This window comes from Nuphar pumila, chromosome 2 (genome assembly GCF_984573655.1).
Source record: "Nuphar pumila chromosome 2, dmNupPumi1.hap1.1, whole genome shotgun sequence".
NCBI classification, from domain to species: domain Eukaryota; kingdom Viridiplantae; phylum Streptophyta; class Magnoliopsida; order Nymphaeales; family Nymphaeaceae; genus Nuphar; species Nuphar pumila.
Window position 1 is genome coordinate 134,039,694 of NC_143250.1, and position 16,887 is coordinate 134,056,580.

The window sequence follows — 16,887 nt, forward strand, 5'->3', positions numbered from 1 at the left end:
CGATCCAAAAGATCCAACATATACTTTTGTTAAGATAAGTAAAGACCAACATGGGAAACAATAGCTTCAATGCCCCCAAAAAATGTAAGTCACCCATATCCTTAATGGCAAACTCAGCATTCAATTGAGCAATGATACGGGTAATAAAGCTGAGAGAACTGCCAATAATAAGAATATCTTCCACGTAGATGAGGATACAAACCGTAAGATTAGCCGTGTGAAAAATAAATAGGGAAGTATCCACATGAGCTCACAAAATCAATGGTAATAAGAAAGTTGCTCAAATGTTGGTACCATGCTCGAGGCAAAAGGCCTTGTGTAGTTTGCACACATGAACATGATTTCTAAAGTCCACAAAACTCTGCGGTTGAGCTATATACACCTCCTCAAACAAGACCACATGATGAAACACATTATTAACATCAAACTGGCACACCGACCAACCAAGTGAAACAACAATGGTGAGCACAGAACGAATAGTCGGTGGTTTAACTACATGACTAAAAGTCTCAAAATAATCAATCTCCGCTTCTTGACTGTAGTCTTTGGCAACAAGACAAACCTTATACCTCTCTAGTGTAGCACCAACCCGATGTTTGATTTTAAAATCCATTTATACCCAATGACATTGGTAGCCAGGCCCGGAGGAACGAGAGTCCAAGTACAATATTTAAGAAGAGCATTGAACTCATCTGTCATAGTGGCACATCATTGGGGGTCTTTGTGGGCTTGGGTAAAACAGGTGGATTCATGATCCTGAAAAAATTCAGTGAGGAAAATAAGGGGAATAAGATATCAGGTAGTAAGAAAAGATTTGGGTTGAGAGCTGGTTTGTGAGCGGGTAACCATGGTATGGGTATGAAACAGAGGATTCAGAATTGATCCAGAAGGAGTTGATAGGGAAGTAGGAAGGCTGTGGACCAGAGAAAGGTCCGAATTTGGGTAAGTCAGACTTGAATATGCAGGAGGATCCGGTAATGACGAGGCCAAGGGAATAGTCACAGGTGGGTCAAAAGATACACTGAACAAAATGGGGAGAGGGATAGACACTGGGACAGGGGGAACTGGGGAGGACTATGGTGGTGGTGGACATTTGAGGGAAAAGTCATGTTCATCAAATTGAACATTACGACTGACAATGACCTTTCTCATGTCTACGTTAAGACAAAAATATCATTTCTGTTGTCCACTGTATCCCAGAAAGACATTTTTTGCTTCGAAATTGAAGCTTGAGATTGTTAAAAGGGCAAAGACAGGGATAGCACACCCAAACACTTTGAGAAATTTGTAATCGGGGGTAGTGTGAAATAAGATTTGATAAGGAGACTTATGTTTTATGACATTGAATGGTAGCATATTGATCAAACAGGCAACAATTGAGAAAGCATAATCTCAATATTTTTGTGGTAACCCTGCCTGAGTACAAAGATAAACCAATCTTCACAATATGTCGATGTTTTTGTTAGACACATCCATTTTGTTCATTTGTGTGTCGACAGGTAATATGGTGTTCAATGCCACACACATTTTTAAATATTAAAAAAGTGATTTGTATTCTCCTCCCCAGTCAGTTTGGAGGGATTTAATATATCATCCAAGTTTGTTTTCCACAAGTTTTTGAAAACTTTGAAACACAAGGACCTAGCATTTTTTTCCAATAAGAACAAGCCATGTAAATCGTGAAAAAGCATCTACAAAGCTACCATAATATGAATGGCTGCCAGAACTAGGAGTAGGTGTTGCTCCCCATACATCAAAATATACTAACTCAAGCGGTCCATCAACATTATGTGTGGATGGTTCAAAGGGTAGAGAATGACTTTTTCCTAATTGACGTGCTTCACATATAGAGCTAATTTTTTTTATTGAAAATAAGAAGATTATGCTTATTCAAGATATGATTAACTGTCCGAAAAGACAGATGCTCCATCTGTTTATACCAATGTGCAATGGATGCATATTCACCAACATATGCAAACGCTCCATGATTGTCCTTCATCTGCCTCTGCGTAGAAACATCAAGCCTGTAAAAACCCTTGTCATTTGTTCCTTGAAGAACTAGTGCCCCTGTTTTGCAATCCTTAACACAACACCGATCATGATAAAATTTAAAAAAGACAATCATTTTTAGCAAATTTTTGAACAGATAACAGATTACAAGTAATGACAAGAATATGCAAAATGTCTTTCATAACAAATTTAGAGTTAAGGCTACCAAAATTAGAATCACCAATATGTTGTATTTCTAAGCAAGAACCATTGTCAATTTTGATATGATTCTCTTGATATCATGTTGAGGGGAAAGGTTACTAACATATGTTGTGACATGATATGTTGCACCAGAGTAAGGGAACCAAGTGTCATCATCCATATGGGTCATCATGCTAGCATTGTATGCTTCTAGACTCAAAGAATCTTTTTGAAACTTAAATGACTTGCATTGTAAGGCACCATGTCCCTATTTTCTACAAGCTTGACATGTGGTACGACACTGGGCAACAATATGTCCTTGATTTTCACACGCATGATAGATAATCAGGTTGGACGAACCATTTTGATTTGATGGATTATATCCATGGTTTGGTCAGGCCTATTAATGTTTTGTCCTCCCCCTCTTTCTGTCGAAGAGTTGAATTTATTCTGAGTCCCACGTTTTTCTTGGAACTAATTATAGTTAGTTTAAGGTTGCATGAAGGCCAAATTAGCCATGAATGGATTGGGCTCCTCGGATTCATGTAGTTGGGTTTCATGAATAAGCAGCATACCCATAGTTGGGTTTCATGAATCAGCAGCACACCCAAAAGATCTTTAGAGGCAATAGGACCATCTCTGGTGTTTAATACGATTCTCAGAAAACTATATTCATTCATAGGGAGACCAACAAGAATATGCATATTTAGATCCTCATTGAAATAGGTTTTCCTGCTATAGCAAGTTGATGTGCAATGCTTTTGGCCTTATAAAAATATCCAATTATCTAATACCTTTTCAAATTTTGCAAGTGAGATTTTAATTGTAGGACCTGAGCTTTGTAGTGAGCAACATAGGTTTTTGTGAGCGAGTTCCACACACTATATGACATGGTTAGGCCAACCACATGACAATGCACTGTGTCGGTTAAGGATGAGAGAGGATCCAACTTAACAGAAGTTGATCCATGCATTCCCATTTGAGGTACTCTGAATTTAGCTCATTTTCCTTTCTAGGCTAGGTACAATACTTATTTGCAACATAACCCATAAGATTCTAGCTCTTTAGCACTATGATAAATTGGGACTCCCACAAAAGAAAATTGTTCGTAGACAACTTGACAAACAAAAAATGTTGTAGGCTCGTAGGTGCAAGAAGTAAAGGAAGGTTGATCACCTGAACTTGTGATAGCAGTGTTATTTTATGCAGCCATGGCAACACTTGACAATGTGATAGAGAGGAAAAAATAAGGGAGCCTATTTTTGTAGAAGCATGAACCAGATCATCAGATAACAAACAGCTCTGATACCATGTTAAATAATATCACACACATATAGGCAGACACAAGCACACAATGTAATGTGGTTCGACTCAGAAGGAGTCTACGTCCACGACTTAGAAATTTCTCTCTTTATTTCACTCTACACCTTGGAGAGAAGAGAGTTTCCTTTATATAATGCTGAGTTACAAGAGTTGGTGTCTCTCCTTCCTCTCTATCACAATCCACGGCCGGTACAATCCCAACCAGATTAGATATCTCCCTAGATCTATTCACCTCAATACATTGAACTCTTTGACTCAAACAAGTCTTCTTTGGGTTGCCCTCTTCTTTAACTTGACGTTGGACTCATGAGCTCAGAGAGTCCTTCTTTGAGTTGTCCCCTTCTTTAACTTGATGTTGGACTCTTGAGTTGATCAGAGAGTCCTCCTTATTAGGTCGTTCTCTTAGAGACCTGGTAACATTGGCATTTGCATTGGATGAGCTGGTGGGATTTGGATCTTCTGTTTGGATCAAAACTAGATCTAGCTTTTCCTTAATAGCATCCCCTTAAGCTCAATGGCCTAGGCGGAGTGTTGAGCTTGCCCCAAAGAATATTGAAATGACTGACCAACAATGGCTTAGTCATGACATCAACAACCTAATCAGCAAAGGAGATGTACTTGACCTGAAGATGTCATTTAGAAACATGGTCGCGAATAAAGTGTACATCAATGTCGATGTGCTTGATGCAATTATGGAACACGGGGTTGGCAGTCAAGTAAAAAGCACCAATGTTGTCACACCACAACATAAAAGGTTGGGCAATAAGAACATGAAGATCCTTTCATTGTACTGTGGCGAGCCTCTATACTGGAGCGGGACACAGTGCATTGCTTATGAGCAAACCAAAAAATGAGGGACCAGCCAAGGAAGAGAACAAAACTCCCGATTAATTTGTGATCATCAACATTACCTACACAATCAACATCCAAAAAAGCAGAGATCTGAAAGGCGTTGCGCTTAGGAATGATGAGCCAATACTTGAGAGTATGTTTAATGTATCGAAGAATATGTTGGACTATAGTCCAATACACTGCATGGATGTATTGACACACCTTGTTGACTACAAAAGCTGGCTTGGTAAGAGTTAGGTAGTGAAAAGCACCCACAACTTGGTGGTATGCAGTCAGGTCATCCAATAGATTGCCTTCCTGAACCGATAACTTGGTAGATGCGGCTATAGGAGTGGTAATTGGCTTAGCTCAAGCCATATTGGTGCGATCCAACAGATCCAACATACACTTCTGTTAAGATAAGTAAAGACCAACACGGGCAACAATAGTTTCAATGCCCAGAAAAATTGTAAGTCACCCATATCCTTAATGGCAAACTCAACATTCAATTGAGCAATGATACGGGTAATAAAGCTGAGAGAACTGCTAATAATAAGAATATCTTCCACATAGATGAGGATACAAACCGTAAGATTAGCCATGTGAAAAATAAATAGGGAAGTATCCACATGGGAGCTCACAAAACCAATGGTAATAAGAAAGTTCCTCAAATGTTGGTACCATGCTCGAGGCACCTGTTTAAGGCCATAAAAGTCCTTGTGTAGTTTGCACACATGAATATGATATCTAAAGTCCACAAAACCCTGTGGTTGAGCTATATACACCTCCTCAAACAAGACCACATGACGAAACACATTATTAACATCAAGCTGGCACACAGACCAACCGAGTGAAACAACAATGGTGAGCACAGAACGAATAGTCGGTGGTTTAACTACATGACTAAAAGTCTCAAAATAATCAATCTCCGCCTCTTGACTGTAGTCTTTGGCAATAAGACAGGCCATATACCTCTCTAGTGTAGCATCAACCCGATGTTTGATTTTAAATTAAATCCATTTATACTCAATGACATTGGTAGCCGAGCCTGGAGGAACGAGAGTCCAAGTACAATATTTAAGACGAGCATTGAACTCATCTGTCATAGTGGCATATCATTGGGGGTCTTTGTGGGCTTGTGTAAAACAGGTGGATTCATGATCCTTAAAAAATTCAGTGAGGAGAATAAGGAGAATAAGATATTGGGTTGTAAGAAAAGATTTGGGTTGAGAGTTGGTTTGTGAGCGGGTAACCTTGGTATGGGTATGAAACAGAGGATTCAGAATTGATCCAGAAAGAGTGGATAGGGAAGCAGGAAGGCTGTAGACCAGAAAAAGGTCCGAATTTGGGGAAGTCAGACTTGAATATGCAGAAGGAGGATCTGGTAATGACGGAGCCAAGGAAATAGTCACAAGTGGGTCTAAAGACACACTGAACAAAATGGGGAGAGGGATAGACACTGGGACAGGGGGAACTGGGGAGGACTATGGTGGTGGTGGACATTTGAGGGAAAAGTCATGTTCATCAAATTGAACATTACGACTGACAATGACCTTTCTCATGTCTACGTTAAGACAAAAATATCATTTCTGTTGTCCACTGTATCCCAGAAAGACATTTTTTGCTTCGAAATTGAAGCTTGCGATTGTTAAAAGGGCAAAGACAGGGATAGCACACCCAAACACTTTGAGAAATTTGTAATCGGGGGTAGTGTGAAATAAGATTTGATAAGGAGACTTATGTTTTATGACATTGAATGGTAGCATATTGATCAAACAGACAACAGTTGAGAAATCATAATCTCAATATTTTTTTGGTAACCCTGCCTGAGAACAAAGATAAACCAATCTTCACAATATGTCGATGTTTTTGTTAGACACATCCATTTTGTTCATTTGTGTGTCGACAGGTAATATGGTGCTCATTGCCACACACATTTTTAAATATTGAAAAAGTGATTTGTATTCTCCTCCCCAGTTAGTTTGGAGGGATTTAATACATCATCCAAGTTTGTTTTCCACAAGTTTTTGAAAAGTTTGAAACACAAGGACCTGCCATTTTTTTCCAATAAGAACAAGCCATATAAATCGTGAAAAAGCATCTACAAAGCTACCATAATATGAATGTCCGCCAGAACTAGAAGTGGGTGTTGCCCCCATACATCAGAATATACTAACTCAAGTGGTCCATCAACATTATGTGTAGATGGTTCAAATGGTAGAGAATGACTTTTCTCCAATTGACGCGCCTCACATATAGAGCTAATTTTTTTATTGAAAATAAGAAGATTCTGCTTATTCAAGATATGATTAACTGTCCGAAAAGACTGATTCTCCATCTGTTTATACCAATGTGCAATGGATGCATATTCACCAACATATGTAAATGCTCCATGATTGTCCTTCATCTGCCTCTGCGTAGAAACGTCAAGCCTGTAAAGACCCTTGTCATTTGTTCCTTGAAGAACTAGTGCCCCTGTTTTGCAATCCTTAACACAACACTGATCATGATAAAATTTAAAAAAAGACATCATTTTTATCAAATTTTTTTACAGATAACATATTACAAGTAATGACAAGAATATGCAGAATGTCTTTCAAAACAAATTTAGAGTTAGGGCTACCAAAATTAGAATCACCAATATGTTGTATTTCTAAGCAAGAACCATTGTCAATTTTGATATGATTATTCTCTTGATATCATGTTGAGGGGAAATGTTACTAAGATATGTTGTGACATGATACATTGCGCCAGAGTCAGAGAACCAAGTGTTATCAATCATGTAGGTCGTCATGCTAGCATTGTACGCTTCTACACTCAGAGAATCTTTTTGAAACTTAAATGACTTGCATTGTAAGGCACCATGTCCCTATTTTCTACAAGCTTGACATGTGATACGACACTGGGCAACAATATGCCCTTGATTTCCACACGCATGATAGATAATCAGGTTGGACAAACCATTCTGATTTGCTGGATTATATCCATGGTTTGGCCAGGCCCATTAATGTTTTGTCCTCCCCCTCTTTCTCTTGAAGAGTTGAATTTATTCTGAGTCCCACGATTTTCTTGGAACTAATTATAGTTAGTTTGAGGTTGCATGAAGGCCAAATTAGCCATGAATGGATTGGGCTCCTCGGGATTCATGTAGTTGGGTTTCATGAATCAGCATCATACCCAAAAGATCTTTAGAGGCAATAGGACCATCTCTGGTGTTTAATACGATTCTCAGAAAACTATATTCATTCATAGGGAGACCAAGAAGAATATGCATATTTAGATCCTCATTGAAATAGGTTTTCCTGCTATGGCAAGTTGATGTGCAATGCTTTTGGCCTTATAAAAATATCCAATTATCTAATCCCTTTTTCAAATTTTGCAAGTGAGATTTTAATTGTAGGACCTGAGCTTTGGAGTGAGCAACATAGGTTTTTCTGAGCGAGTTCCACACACTATATGACATGGTTAGGCCAACCACATGACAATGCAATGTGTCAGTTAAGGATGAGAGAGGATCCAGCTTAACAGAAGTTGATCCATGCATTCCCATTTGAGGTACTCTGAATTTAGCTCATTTTCCTTTCTAGGCTAGATACAATACTTATTTGCAACATAACCCATAAGATTCTAGCTCTTTAGCACTGGGATAAATTGGGACTCCCACAAAAGAAAATTGTTCGTAGACAACTTGACGAACAAAAAATGTTGTAGGCTCGTAGGTGCAAGAAGTAAAGGAAGGTTGATCACCTGAACTTGTGATAGCAGTGTTATTTTATGCAGCCATGGCAACACTTGACAATGTGATAGAGAGGAAAAAATAAGGGAGCCTATTTTTGTAGAAGCATGAACCAGATCATCAGATAACAAACAACTCTGATACCATGTTAAATAATATCACACACATATAGGCAGACACAGGCACACAATGTAATGTGGTTCGACTTAGAAGGAGTCTACGTCCACGGCTTAGAAATTTCTCTCTCTATTTCACTCTACACCTTGGAGAGAAGAGAGGTTCCTTTATATAATGCTGAGTTACAAGAGTTGGTGTCTCTCCTTCCTCTCTATCACAATCCACGGCTGGTACAATCCCAACCACATTAGATATCTCCCTAGATCTATTCACCTCAATACATTTAACTCTTTGACTCAAACAAGTCTTCTTTGGGTTGTCCTCTTCTTTAACTTCATGTTGGACTCTTGAGCCCAGAGAGTCCTTCTTTGAGTTGTCCCCTTCTTTAACTTCACGTTGGACTCTTGAGCTGATCAGAGAGTCCTCCTCATCAGGTCGTTCTCTTAGAGACCTGGTAACATTGGCATTTGCATTGGATGAGCTGGTGGGATTTTAATCTTTATTTGGATCGGAACCAGATCCAGATTCTCCTTAAGAAAGGGAATCGAGTTTCCCAAATTTTGGAAGTGGGTTTCCCAAAACTTACTCTCTTTTTGAGGAAAGCGAAGAGTTTTCTGGCTCCGAAGCAAAATTCTTCATGCAGCAAGTAGCTTCCGGTAATTATAGTTTCACATGTATGCTACTCTAGTTTGTCCTCTATTGTGCATGTGTTTTTTTGTTTCTTGATTAATATACAAGATAAGCTTGTGATTTCAAGTGCATAATTTGGTTAGTTTCTACATGTCTAATAATACAAAAATATACTATACACATTACAACAATCTAGTATTTCATACGACATTGCAACTTATGTGTTTTCAAATGATTTTACATTTAAAAAAACAAAATTAAAATTTAATAACTTATTTTCAATTATTCTATTGGAAATACATTTTGTCGTTTGAGGTTCTAGGTGGTGTCTTGATATGTCTGCGAAAAGAAAGTACAGAATTTTATATTTCAGTCCATAAATAAGAGACGACCTTTAGGTCACCCACATGCTTAGATCCATGCTTCACCAAATTTTTGAAATTATTCCTCCATAAATAAGAACTGGAACATGAAGAAGAAGAAGAACAACAACAACAACAACAACAACAACAACAACAACTACAACTACAACTACGCCTTCATCCCAAAACAATTGGGGTCGGCGATATGAACAAAAAAAGAAAATCATTCTGGGTCTTCCACATGAATCCTTCTCCTCCAATCATTTCTATCCAATGCCATGCCCTCGGTGAGGTTCAAAGCATTCATATCCTTTCCTATAAACAGAAAAAAAAGTTACAGATGTGATACGTCACTGTCCATGAAGTGACACTCGAAAATGGTAGGGAGATCCAAATCACCCTCATGCTCATACCCTATACACTTCCAACGCCTCAAGGTCTGCATTGTATTTCAAGGAAAAGCAGGAATAGGTTAGTACACATCATGTAAATACTCAACAATCAATTTATACAGTGACTCAGCACAAAAGTTTTATTTTGCATACGTTGATTTGCAAAGATGAACCACTTATATTACCACCCATGGGATGGTTCCAAAGTCATCAGGCATATTATTGAATGTTGATGGTACCAAGTCTTGAATTTATGTGCTCACATAAACTGAATCCCATCATCTCATCTTTGATACAATGCGGTACCTAATAAATTGCAAAACCTCAAGTAATTTTCCATTATTCCAAAAACATGCTGAGCCATATAAAGGATGGAGTCCTACATGAATGTAAAGAAGAAATTCTTAATAAGAGCGTACAGCAGTCTTACGTCAATGTCTTGAATGATCAACGTATTCATCATGTCTTGCAGCACATTTGCAGATTTTAAAGCTGAAATATGAAATAGATAAAGCAATCAAGTTAAGTGCTAGCCCTATAAATCTTAGAGGAAGATTTACCCGTCAGAACAGTTCAGAAGAATCTTACAGTTTATAGTACATCTTTGGTCATCAGCAGACAAAGCAGAGCAGCCTAGTCCAGGTCATGTTTTCGACTTTCAACTATTTGTTAGTCACCAGTAATCCCTACAAGAGCATTGCCCAGTATCAAAGTGAAGATATCCGAATACATACCTTTCAGGTTGTTGCGGAAGCGGAAAAACAGCGGATCGATGATGCTTGCTTTTGCTCAACGGATGTGTGCTCTCACTTGGAGAGAACAATGATTCCACGAGTCCAAATGCTAATCACGTAGATTCACCACAAAACACACTTCCTTCTTCTTCTTACTGTTTCTTTTCTCTGTGCACAAATCTCTCTGTTGAGATTTCTCTCTCTCAAAAAGACATAATGCACTGTAACTCACTGTGTATATCAGCGTTCTTTTTTTTTTTTGTTTTCTGGCCTTTCTTCTCTATTTACGCCCAAATGAGAGAGCCACAGTAAATGGGGAGTGGCTGGTTTCCAAAACCGTCCCCTCCTCAAATGGTGGGCCGGGTCCGAATCTCGCCCATCATGGGCGGACCCAGTACCCAACCCAACATTCTCCCACTCGCACATGATGGGAAGAGATCTTAGAAGAAGGAACACCAAACGTGCTCATATGGTGAATAACATCGTGTATTCATACTGGCAAATGGACCGTGTGACCCGTGAACTTAGGGAGTGGAGGCATATTATGTACCGGTTAGTGTAACATAATAGCCTAAACCTGCAAATAATAAGATAACACAAGGTATACCTGCACAAGCCAAGTAAGAAGCTCACTGTGTCCTAGATCAAATACATTTTTCATATTCTAGCATACTGAATCCCTCTGCACATATTATAGTGCTAAGCTATGCTAGACAAGGCCTTTCATTATGCCACATGTTTCATCATAAACTCAAACATCCCCAGGATGCAGTAAAATAAGCTAGCTTTTAACATGTGCATAATCTGAAAATGTCAAATGATCTTCCTTTCCAACTCTTATTCTTTGAATCAAGATAAGTTGCTTTCCCAGACATGTTCTTTTAGACCGAATCATACATGGTCGTAAGCAACATGCTAAAGTAGCAACACTCATCTTTCTTCTTCAAATAAGGTTAAAAGTCAATAAGGACATCAATATATATATATATATATATATATATATATATTAAGGACTCACACAATGAAGAAGCAGGGATCATTCTTCATTTCCTTTTGTGGTCGACTTATAGTCATGGTGCGACATACGTGGTATGACTCACGTATTACGGCAAGACTTTCTCACTCCAGTGAGTGTATGCATACACCATAAATTCTTTGCCGTACATATTTTTATTAGTTCAGTTCATCCCCGAGAAACTAACTTGAGTCCTTCAGGATGCACATTCCCATGCAATGTTTATCCAAGTCCTCAGATCTGGTCAACCAGGTTACCCTTGATATTTAGATATCAAGGTCGGTCTCTCCATATAGTTAAATATACACAAGACCTCATCCTAACCCGGTTAGGGCGATGCATCCCATATACGTATATATGGCGGATATCATAACTCATTGTACTCCCACTCTTTTGAGTTATAATCACATGATATCCCCAAAATCCGACATGCTTCTTAATTCAGCAATCCTGGATTTTGTTACATCTCATCTCAGCCCGCCCACAAGCAGCGTCTGAGGCGATAAATCCGTGTGAGAAGATTTATCTCAAACCTGGTAGCATACTCATATAGATGTGCAACATGCTATACAATGATCATAGAAAGAAAAATATGAATAACATTAGCATATCAAATCTCACAAATACCCATAGATTTTACATGTTTAACATAAGAATCCCTATAGATAGGCTTAGTAAAGGGATCTGCCACCATATCTTGGGTATTAACATATGCCAAGGCAACCTTGCCTTTAGATACAATATCGCGCATATACTTGCATCTCGTATCAATATGTTTGGTTCTATTGTGAAACTTGGGATCCTTAGCAAACGCAATTGCCGCTTGATTATCACAAAATAAAGTCACTGGTAGTTTTGCTTCAGAAGAGAGTCCCAAATGTTTGATGAATCTCCTTAACCAAACACATTCCTGCACTGCGAACGATCCTGCAACAAATTCAGCTTCCATTGTGGACAAGGCTACACACGTCTGCTTCTTGCTACACCAAGATATAGCACCATTGTTCATCAAGAACACATAGCCAGACGTAGACTTACGCTCATCAGGGTCCCCACCCCAATCTACGTCAGTATAGCCTACCACACGCATGTTACCACCATGGTAACAAAGAACTGAATCCGATGTGCCTTTAAGATATCTCATAATCCTCTTGACAGCCTTCCAATGGGCTTGTCCTGAATTAACTTGATATCTACTCACCAACCCTACTGCATAACATATGTCAGGTCGGGTGCACATCATAAGGTACATAAGGCTGCCTACTGCACTGGAGTAAGGGACTTTGGACATAGCTTCTATTTCTTTAGATTCCTTTGGACACATCTTAAGACTTAAATCATTCCCTTTTGCAACAAGAGTATCTATGGGTTTACTATCTTGCATATGAAATCGTTCTAAGACCTTCTTTATATATGACTCTTGTGAAAGAGAAAGAAGTCTTTTTGAACGGTCTCTTTTTATCTCTATGCCCAGCATAAAGCATGCTTCACCCATGTCTTTCATTTCAAAATGAATGGACAACCATTCTTTAATGGTTTTTAGAAACTCCAAATGATTACTAGCCAATAAAATATCATCCACATATAGAGTTAGAATCACAAATTTTGGACCTTGACGCTTAAGATAAACACAGTGGTCCTCATCAATCATAGCAAAGTTATTGCTCGTGATAGTTTCATGAAACCTTAAATACCACTGTCTGGATGACTGCTTTAATCCATAAATGGATCGTTTGAGCTTGCACACTTTGCGCTCAAAACCAGCAGTAACAAACCCCTTGGGTTGTTCCATATATATTTCTTCATCCAATTTTCCATTAAGGAATGCAGTTTTAACGTCCATCTGATGTAATTCTAAATCCATATGTGACACTATGGCTAACAAAAGGCGAATAAAGGTCAATTTGACCACAGGTAAGAATGTTTAATCATAGTCTATCCCTGCCATTTGTGTGTATCCTTTAGCAACCAAACGAGCTTTATATCGCTCGATAGATCCATCAACATTTCTTTTAATATTGAGAACCCATTTGCTCCCAATAGGTTTTCTTCCTTTTGGAAGATTAACAAGATCCCAGACCTCGTTGGATGCCATGGATTTCATTTCCTCTTCCATTGCCTTGTGCCATTCATTCCTTTTAGGACAAGATAGAGCATCTCTAACACTCTTAGGTATATTATCATCTTGGGGCAAAACCACAAAGGCTTCCCCTTCGATTTGGAATCTCCGACGAGGAATTCTCTTCCTCAGACTCTTTTGAGTTGTCAGATCTTCATCAAAATCAATATTCACTTGAGTGTTACTCCCACTATCCAATAGTGGTATAGACACATCCTCTTGTGTCTCTAAAACATGATGATCAATCTCTTTAGATTGATCTTCATCATCCAATTCATAGAACTGGAAGTGACGCTCTATCTCTCCCCTTTTAGGAAATTCACTTTCAATAAATGTGGCATCTCTAGAATCTATTTCAGAAATACTCCCATCAGTATTCTCTCCTAAGAATACATATCCTTTTGAATGTTCACAGTATCTTATAAAGATACACTTCTTTCCCCTAGGACCCAATTTTCCATATTGATGGGAAAGATTATGGACATATGCAGCAGACCCCCAGGGCCTGAGATAAGCCAATTTTGGCTTTCTGCCTTTCCACAATTCATAGGGAGTTGAAGAAATAACTTTAGATGGTACACGATTTAATACATGAGCGGCAGTTAATAAGCAATCACCCCAAAAGGAAATAGGTAAATTTGCCTGCGCCATCATGGACCTGACCATCTCTAAGAGGGTCCTATTCCTCCTTTCTGCAACACCATTTTGTTGCGGAGTTCGAGGAGTAGTTAATTGTCTATCTATCCCTTTATCATCACACAATTCCTTGAATTGTTCAGATAGATATTCACGTCCACGATCTGTTCTCAAAGCCTTGATCCTACGATCAAGTTGATTCTCTACCATGTTCATAAAAGATCTAAAGCAATCCAATGCTTCAGATTTATGCGTAATTAAATACACATGGCTAAATCGTGTATAATCATCAATAAAAGTGATGAAATATGAAGCTCCATGCCTCGTTGCCACATTCATTGGCCCACATATATCTGAATGAATTAATTGAAGAGGATAGGTTGCTCTAATTGCCTTTCCAAAAGGTAATCAAGTTGCTTTTCCAGCAAGACAATGCTCACATATAGGCATTTCAATCTTCGCATGAGATCCCAAAAGACCCTCTCGTGCGAGCCTATCCATTCTCTTTTGCCCTATATGTCCAAGCCGAGCATGCCATACAGATACATCCACATCCATATTATTAGCAGTTGAAACAAGTGAAAAACATTCATCATTAACATTCAAATTAATAAGTTCTGTTTCCAACACATAGAAACCATTCATCAAGAAACCAGAAGCAACTAAAGTTTGTTCACAAATGATGTCAACATTGACATCCCCAAACACAAGTTTATAGTTTAACATTGACAAAGCAGAAACTGAAATTAAATTTCGTCGAATCTCTGGAACATGCAGAACATCATATAATAATAAAGATCATCTTCCTCGCAAATCCAATTTGCAAGTCCCGATTCCCTTGACTTCTGCTCTAGTGTTATTCCCCAGGAACAACCACTTCGAACCAGATGGCATCTTCCTATATTCGACGGAGTTTGTGCGGTCTTTGGTCACATGGTCAGTGGCTCCTGAGTCTACAATCCACATAGAATTAGATTCAATAATTAGTGCACAACTACAAACATTTGCACAAAAAACAAGAGTCATAAGAAAATGTACCTTCTCCTGCTCATGACATTCACGAGCATAGTGACCCAAATTTCCACACTTAAAGCATTTTGCATTTGCCTTATTTTTCTTGCTTCCACGCTTCCCAGAGCGTTGATAAGGCTTCTTTTCTTGCTCTTTATCTTGTCCCTTCTTATTACCCTTCTTGAACCTTCTTGGTCCATAGAATTTCTTCTTAAAAGATTTTTGCTTTTTCGAACTTTCTGCCACATATGCCCTCATGCCAGATTGTTGAGTCGCTTCAAGGTGATCATTTTCCAGCTCTACATGACGGGCGATATCATCAAAAGTTTTAATACTTTCATTATGAGTCATATTAATTTTCATATGTTCCCAACTGTGTGGCAGAGAACGAATCACAGCCTGGACCTGTTGTTCATCTGTAAGGGTATGCCCTGCACTATTGAGCTCTCTAATCATGTTTGCCATCTCCCTGAGATGCTGGCTCATAGTGTGCTGAGGGGACTTTCTGTATGAATCGAACCTGATGGTCAGCCTCCTTAGTTTTGTGACTGATGTTCCCCCAAACTTATCTTTAAAGGCCATCCACATCTGTTGAGCAGTCTTATAATGCTCAAATTGGCACATGATGTCATCCTGCATAGAACATAGCATGGTGACACGCGCAACAGTATTCATGCGCTTCCATTTCTCATAGGTTTCCATATCCTTACGAGATTGTGCCCCAGTACCAATTTCAGGTCGTTCCACAGTATGGTTGAGTGCCTCCAAGGCCTCAGCCTCCTCCAGTGTAAACTGAATCTTTCTATGCCATATATCATAATTATCACCATTCAGTTTTTCAATTCGTGCCAAATCCATTATTGATTTACTTGGTGCAGCCATGTCCTTTTAGATAAGAGTAAAACATGCGCAAAAAATGTTATTCAAGCATGTTATGATCTAATCATTAGCACATCTATATGCAGTCATAATCACACGATTAGATAACATATAATTTTCACAGGGCGTGGAATCGAAAGCTCACTACGTTCACAATCATCTCCCACTTTCCCTAAGATAATTATATTTACCTAAACTGTATTATGACTGTTTTAAAAAATAACACATAGAGTAAGTACTTCCAAAGTACTTAAAAAATTTATTGTATAATCAATATGATTATATCATATTCATTCACATACATGAATAAAATATATAATAAAATGGATTCATGAATCCCAGGCTTATCCGTAGCATAAACAAAATATGGCTCCAACTACTAGTCAACATGCCTCAACCCACATGGACCCTGGTCCTGCCGGGGTTCAGCCAAAAAATTTTTTTTTTCCAGCCCGCATTGTAGTTCCAAGAACTCGGTCTGTGGCCTGTGCCGCAAGGCCGGTCAGGCCGGGCTAGGCCGGCGGCCTATGCCGCAGGGCCAGGAGAAAACAAGCCTACGGCTCGAGCCGCAAAAACCGGGTCAGGCCGGATGAGAAAGCCTGCAGCCTATGCCGCAAGTCAAGAAGCATAAGAGCCTGCGGCCTGTGCCACAGGGCCGGGTAAGGCCAGACTGAGCCTGTGGCATATGCCGCAGGCTGGGAGCAAAAAATTGCGGCCATTGCCGCCACAGGTCCTGGGCAGGCTTGCGGCCTGTGCTGCAGGGCCAAGGCATGACCTGCGGCCTGTGCTTCAACATTTTGTCCAAAACCGGGTCTGAGTTTTAGCAGGCCTTCTGGCTGCAGGTCAGACCCATCATGTCGGGCTGGCTCATGCCCAGCCCACGCCCTGGCCTAAAAACGTTAGCCCTAACCT